At 38.8% G+C, this 7,886-nt stretch overlaps 1 pseudogene; it reads left to right on the top strand.

Annotated features, from left to right (window-relative positions):
• The first annotated feature begins 2,974 nt into the window (after positions 1-2,974).
• On the top strand, positions 2,975-3,775 carry LOC132164539 (fasciclin-like arabinogalactan protein 12 pseudogene; annotated as a pseudogene).
• The last annotated feature ends 4,111 nt before the right edge of the window (positions 3,776-7,886 follow it).

A 7,886-nucleotide genomic window follows, 5' to 3' on the forward strand; every position in this document is an offset into this window, starting at 1 on the left:
GTTTGATGACGTTTACTAAAAATGCCATATCTACAGTTTCAGACCTTTGATTGGAGCATGCTTTGCGGCGTTGAAAAGCTAACTCAAAGATCTACAAAGTCATATTTCATAAGGTTTGGCAAGTTCTGATATTTAGTAGGTTAAAACGGGATGCAAAGGAAAGATTGGAAAGTTGGACAACACTATGTTTAATTTATGCACTTTTATTAAGTGTCCGTTCGGACGGAGTTGTTTCTTGTCCGGTCGAACCTTGTAAAATTACAATTTCCGACTTTAATTCGTACTTTTATTAGGTTTAGGGTTTGAGGGCCTATAAATACATGCTTATAGCCACCAGAAACGCAGTTGTTGATTATATATGAGTTTTATTCAATAAGAAGCCTCAAAGTTGAGCCTTCTTCTATTTTCCTTAAAAACATAGAGAGTATCCGTTCCTTATTATTGTTATTTGCTACAGCCCACTAAGTCACGCTGCATCAGTTGGTATCAAAGCCTACGTGCTTTCCATGAATGGGGAGGGGCAACCATTTTGCAAACATGAACGATGTGCATGTGTGCATGAAGGTAGCATGTAAAGGGCAACCAACGATTCGTTTGCGGCACATGGGTGGTGGGCCTAACGATCGTTGTCGCCAACCAAAGCCGTGATACACAAAGACGGAAGGCAAATCTATTGCTGAACATTGACAACAAATGGAGGAGCAAGTCTAGGCTATGAGGATTCAAATCGATACCCTCGCTACCTGATTATCCAACATGGGTGGTCATAATGGGAGTAGATCTGGAAACCCTTTTGCGGAGCGCTGAATGCATGGACGTCAGCACCATTTGCAAGCTCGTGGCAATCGGTGGGTGAACGGGTTCAAACTCAATATACCGGAATTCCAAGGTTGCTTGCAACCCGAAGAGTTCATTGTAACAGAAAAAATAGAAAAATCAACAAAAAGAAGGTGCCTAGAGAGGCGGCGGAGATTAGGAGTCAATCTGTTGCGAAGGAAGAAGATGGATTTATTGAGGAAGATTGCTTGGTAGATTGGGTCTCTCCACCAATCTATGACACTTATCTAGACGAAGAGGTGAGTTCTATACATCAAGTGCTTGAGGAAAGCCCTAAAAGAGAAGTCTATAATTTGGAAGTTCATTTCCTTGGAGTAGATGCTATCTTTTCAAAGATTTTTAACCAAAGTTGTGATAAGATTTATGGGGCGGAGACAATTTTTCTATCAAAGAGTGACGGGGTCTTTATGAGTAATTTGGGAATTCTCATGACATGTGGGAAGGGCAAGGCATGAGAAAAGCATGGCAACTCTACACGGCAAGGTGAGGTGCGGGGCCTTCAACATAATTGTCTGCTGATGATTAGGGCCATCACGCATATTATAGGGTGTGGCCTTGTTGTGATTTTGAGGAGAGGAGAATGAAATGAGTTGACAAGGCATCTGAAGGACCGTGGAAAGAACCGGCCGAGTTCGAGATCGAATTCTCTCCAATTTGGGGAGAATGATGCAGATTAGCAAGCTCATCTGCAGCTTGTCTAGACGATTGCAAACCCGAGAGCCTCATCTAGAGTCCTCATCCGGAGACCGTTCGGACGCCTATGCTATTTTTGTCTACTAAAATGGCCATATCTAGAGTTTTAGACGTCTGATTCGAGCAAACTTTGTAGTGTTGGAAACTAATTCAAAGATCTACAAAGTCATATTTCACGAGGTTTGGCTAATTCCAATGTTTACTAGGTCAAAACAGGCTGTAAAAGGAAGACTGAAAAGCTGGATGATGCTATGTTTAATTGATGCACTTTTATTAAGTGTCTGTTTGGACGGGGGTGTTTCCCGTCCAGACGGGCCTCGTAGAATTACAATTTCCAACTTTAATTCATATTTTTATTAGGTTTAGGATTTGGGGGCCTATAAATACCTACTTATAGCCTCTAGAAACCCAGTTGTTGATTATATATGAGTTTTATTCAATAAGAAGCCTCAAAATTGAGCGTTCTTCTGTTTTCCTTCAAAACTTAGAAAGTATCTAGCGTTTTAGAGAAGATTTCTTAAATTACTTGATAGAGTCAAGATTTAGAAATAACGATCATTTCTTTATTGTTGTTATTCGCTACAGCCTACTAAGTCACGCTATATCATTTATTCAGCAGAATAAGCTTCGCTTAGTTTTCTGCTGTCTTACTGTCCACAAGACTCTTTTTAGAACAATGTTTTGTTGCTTTGTTTAGGTGTTCTAATACTGTCTGTAGTATCTTTGTTGTTCAATCGTTATGTCGAATTGTGTGTTAATTGTTGATGAAAAGCCTACTCATAAAATAAAAAAATTAAAAAATTAAAAAAATAAGAAAAAAAGAAAAAAAGAAAGAAAGTTGATGATTGGCAATTTATGATAATCGAAATAACAAAAAAAGCTATCGGCTATTGTTTGTGCATGAGTATAAATGGAGAGAATCAATTTTTCAGAAAGTGGTAAATGTCAGCAGCCATGTTAGTAAAGAAGCTAGTAAATGTGTTTGTAAAAATTCTTTTCAAAGAATTGTTTCTTAAAACAATGTATTATTTTGAGAGAAAATTGAAATAATATTTTTGTTCTAACTATTTTAAGGTTGTGGCATGCAAATCATGAGTGTTTATAGCTAAAATTCACCATAAACCAACGCTAAACAATCACATACATCTCTATTAACCCAAACACATCTCAGATCCCCATGTTTTTCCTGCCTTCCGAAGCAAACTAGTCGCTAGAACAGGCAAAATATCTGATTCTATCCATTCATCCCGCCACCTCTCACAGATAAGATAAGCTGCTAACATCTCAGGTTTTGTCACTGAGATTATGGTTTTGCAACTAAGATTGTACCCTTCACCTAACTTCGTTGTCTCCAAGCCTTAATAAAAGCCCCCATGCATCCTCCCTCCCTCACATATCAAACACGTAGCAAATTAATATATATCAAGCAAAACCACAGCCCACCATGCATGCAAAGATGGCCAAGCAGGCTGCAGTCTTCTCCCTCTCACTTGTTTTTCTCTGCCTCTGCAGCACAACTTCAGGCCAGCTGGCGCCAGCTCAGGCCCCAGCTCAGGCCCCGGCTAAGCCTGCTGATACCCCGGCACCACGTGGCACCCCCGACGTCACCAAAATCCTCCAAAAGGCCGGAGGATTCACCATCCTAATCCGCCTCTTAAGGACCACTGCAGTGGCTGACCAAATCAAAGGACAGCTCGACAATTCAGACACTGGTTTCACACTTTTCGCTCCAACCGACTCCGCATTTTCCAACCTCAAATCGGGAACTTTAAACTCTCTCAGCAACGAAGAAAAGATCCGGCTCATGCAGTTTCACACCTTACCCAAATTTTATTCATTGGAGAACTTCGAAACTGTAACCAACCCGGTTCGAACGCAAGCAGGAGATACCAACCCCGGCGATTACCCGCTAAATTTGACAGCAGCCGGAGGCCAAGTCAACATTTCGACCGGCCTTGTGAATGCCACAGTGAGCGGTACATTATTTTCTGCTAAACAGCTTGCTGTGTATCGAGTGGACAAAGTTCTTCTTCCTCTGGACATCTTCGTTCCAAAGCCTCCAGCACCAGCGCCGGCACCAGTCAAGCCTAAGGCTAAGAAGGCAGCAGCTAGTCCAAAGAGTAGTAGCAGTACTACTACTACTCCTACACTGGTGGTTGATTCTGGTGCAGTGGCTCTCACAGAACATGGAATGCTGGTGTCCGTCGGATTTTCCGCTTTCATTGCAGCGTTTTCTCTCCGATAAAAACAGTGATGATTATCCAGAGAGTGCTTTCGAATAATTGCCATGTATTGGCCGTACCCTCTCCTTGTGTCTGCTTACTGTAAGGGTTGAGCTTTATTACCATTTTTTTTTAACGTCCTTTTCGTTTCCCAGCTTATGTACGGACTCTGAGAATTTGGCATACTTTTTCAAAAGAAGTTACGCCGAGGGCCGATAAATATACCTTTTTACTGATTATGGTGACAAAGGTTGTTCTATTCTATCAAGGCAAGCTTTTATTTTTTATTTTTGGGGTTTGGAAGAATTATGGTGAGCCCAAATAAGTTTTACCTTTTTTTTTACTGCGGATGGAGAGAAAGTTCTCTTTGATTTATTCATTTTTAAATTGGGTTGAAAAAAAAATTCTTACAATCCAATTGGTTTAAAGGAAAGCTTTATCCTATTAATTTAAGCTATATGGTGCTTGACAAATCACAAGACCGAATGTGGGTAGTATGAGTAATTTTATAAGTCATTATTATGTCTCTCTTATGTCACTTTAAGATTGAAGTGGTATTTAAAATTACAATTCAATCAAAATTCTATAATAATCAGTTGTTGGTGATTTTAAGAGCTACATCATTCTTGAAGTGACACAATAGTGATTTCTAGCATTACTCGGATAGTATATTATGTTTTTAAAATGCATGTGAGAATCATAAAAGTTCTAAAGACACATGTTTCAATACATACTCCGTTTAATTCCCTTAGATTTTGACATGCTTTAAAAACATAAGCCAACTTAATAGATTGAGTTAAAAGAATTTTCTTTAATTGCGTTGAGAGGAAAAACGTAGTTCTATTAATTTAAGCTATACGGTTTGATACCACGGAACAATTAATAACCACAAAAAAATTGAGTAAATGGTGCTTGACAAGCCACAAGACCCGATCAACAATGGATAATATATTTAATTGAGATCTACTAAGTTTCTCAATTCTTTTTTAAAAAAGAAATTTGTTCTAAAATGATGTGTCACCATACTATGTGATATATTCTTATAATAAATAGAAGTATAAGGTAATTAGATGATAACACATCATTTCAAATTTTGTAAAATATGAAGCTAGTATTGAATTTTTATCCAAAATAAGTATGTGTTTGAGTAAAATGTTAAAAAGCACCAAGTATATGGTCTAGACAAATTAAGGTGTTTGTAAACTAAGTGCACTTTAGGCTCTGTTTGTTTCGATGTAAAAAAATTTTCATTGGAAAATGATTTCAATGAAATCATTTTTCAAAAAAATGTTTCATCTGAAAACATTTTTCAATGTTTGGTAAGTATGGAAAATCACAAATTTATAGATATTAAACTTTAAATTACGATAATGTCTCGACCTAGTCTCGACGGTGACCTTGTCGGGTCCCATGAGTCTCGATAAAGTCCAATCACGGTCGCGGCTAAGTCCCAGCAGTGGTTCGGTTGGGTCTCGACGAATTCAGACTAGGTCCTGACTGGGTCTCGATGGTGTCTCAGCCATGTCCTAGCGAAGTCCTGGCGGTGGCCCCGCAAAGTCCCAAAAAGTTCCTGGCGGTGTCTCGGTGAGTCTCGATTGGGTCCTGGTCGGGTCCCAGCGAGTCCCGATCGAGTCCCAAGAAAGTTCGGCCCGATGAGAAACCGACGGTGTCCTGATCGGGTCCAGGTGGTGTCCTTAAAGAAGTCCTGATCAGATCCTGAAGGTGTCTCAACTAGGTCTTGGTGGTGTCTTAGCCAGATCCCAACGAAGTCCTAGCAGTGGTTCTACGAAGTCCCAAACATTTCCCGGCAGGGTCCCGATCGGGTCCCGATGAGTTTTGATTGGCTCCCTGCAAGTAGAGGTGGCAAAACGGGTCAGCGGGTCGACCTGTTTACAACCCGTAATGACTCATGACCCGTTTAAGGTAAACCCAAACATGATTTGTTTAGCAAACGGGTTGATCCCACCAAACTCAAACACGACACGACAATTTCACGAGTCCCCCGACACACCCCACTTAACTCATTTAGCTTAGAATTTTTTTTTTTTTTTAAATGAAAGTGATGAGTTGGGCCATAAACGGGTGAAATAACGTTTATCAACATAACTGTGTCACTTGACCCATTTATCAAAATAAGCGGGTCATAAACTGGTCAATTGACCCGTTTATGATCCAAACCCGTTAAGGGTAAACCTAAACTCGGTAATTTCGCGTCGTATTCGTGTCGGATTAGCGGGTCGTGTCAAAATTGCCAGCCCTGCCTGCAAGGTCCCGGTCAGGTCCCAGGGAAGTTTGGGTGGTGGCCCGACAGGGTCCCAACGAGTTTTGATCGGGTTTTGGCGAGTCCTGGTCGAGTCCCGATACGGTCCTGGGGAAGTTCGGGGGGTGGCTCGGCAGGTCCCAGCGGTGTCCCAATAGGGTCCCGATCAGGTCCCAGTGAGGTCAGTTTCCTACCTTTTGTATTTTCGCACTGCATTATTTTGTTTTAGGTTTGTTATTGCAGAGCCCACCCCATTTTCATTTTTATGATTGTCCACTCATTTCTTTGGGATCATAATTGGAAATGATCTTCCCCTGTAATTATTTTTCTTATTCAATTAAACAAAAAAAAAAAAAAAAAATTCTTGGACAAATAGGAAAGTTGGATGAAACCGTATCGTCCACTCAATTCTTTGGGATCATAATTGGAAATGATCCTCCCCTATAATTATTTTTCTTATTCAATTTAAAAAAAAAAAAAAAAAAAAAAAAAAAAAAAAAAAAAAATCTTGGACAAATAGGAAAGTTGGATGAAACCACATCGTCCACTCAATTCTTTGGGATCATAATTGGAAATGATCCTCCCCTATGATTATTTTTCTTATTCAATTAAAAAAAAAAAAAAAAATCTTGGACAAATAGGAAAGTTGGATAAAACCACCACAATTATCCCCAACCGATTTCATGTGAGAAAAATAAACATTAGTTAATATATTCATCAAGCCTATAAGACCCATTTATATTATTGTTGGCTATGTTATTCTACCCTTTCTTTTCTTTTGGGTTAAAGGAATATATTTAAAAACTATCTTCCGAAGGGATTTTTGAATTACCATTAAGACACGACACTTGCAAGATACATGTATTGAAATTCGAATACAGCTTACATGTTGTTATTTTAATAACAGCATGTATATTGTAGTTTAATCAACCATAAAAGATTAGGAATAGGACATCTCTAGTCCATTATAGACTAGAGAATATCTAGTTCATGACTAGGATTTTATCTCAGAAATCCTATGGTCACAAATAAGACACATATCACACTAATAAAAATAATAATAAAATATTATTTTAAATTAAAAAAATTAAGAAAAAAAAATATAAAAAAATAAAAGAAGGGGGTGGCGCCACCATAGGGAGTGGCCTTTTTGGGTAGTGGGTGGCTTGAGCCACCCCCAATGGCCGGCCAGGGGGTTTCGGCCACCCCCATCTTGCAAAAAGGGGGTGGCTCAAGGGCTCTTGGGGGTGGTTCGGCCACCCCCCTTTTGCAAGATGGGGGTGGCCGAACTACCCCCATACCCCCTATGGTGGCTAGCCACACCTACTTTTTTCTTTTTTTTCTTAAATTTTTATTAATCTTTTTTAATTTAAAATAATATTTTATTATTATTTTACTTAGTGGGATATTTGTCCTATTTGTGGCCATAGGATTTCTGAGATGAAATCCTAGCCATGAACTGGATGAAATCCTAGCCATGAACTAGATATTCTCCAGTCCATAATGGAATGGAGAGGATCCTGTTCCAAAAGATTGAATCTTCAAGTTAATTTACTATTAGAAGGTTTTTAATAGGAGAGAAAAAATGAAGAGAAATTTTGAAAAATTCAGTTTTGACCCTTAATTAAACTACAGTATGTAAGCCGAATCCTTGAAATTCATTAGTTGCAATAAATTATCATAATTAATTTGTTATGAAAAGGAAAAAGGATTTTGAAAGGATTGAAATAAAAATTTCGCAATTTGCAGTGAATATAGATTATTAGAATCTCATATTTTCTTTCTTTAGAAACTGAAAAAGCAAGAACATTCACTCAAAAGACCATTACAACAAATTGCACAAAGCAGAGCAGGTTTTCACCATATTTGAGAAA

This window comes from Corylus avellana, chromosome 8, assembly GCF_965113065.1.
Source record: "Corylus avellana chromosome 8, dhCorAvel1.hap1.2, whole genome shotgun sequence".
NCBI lineage: Eukaryota > Viridiplantae > Streptophyta > Magnoliopsida > Fagales > Betulaceae > Corylus > Corylus avellana.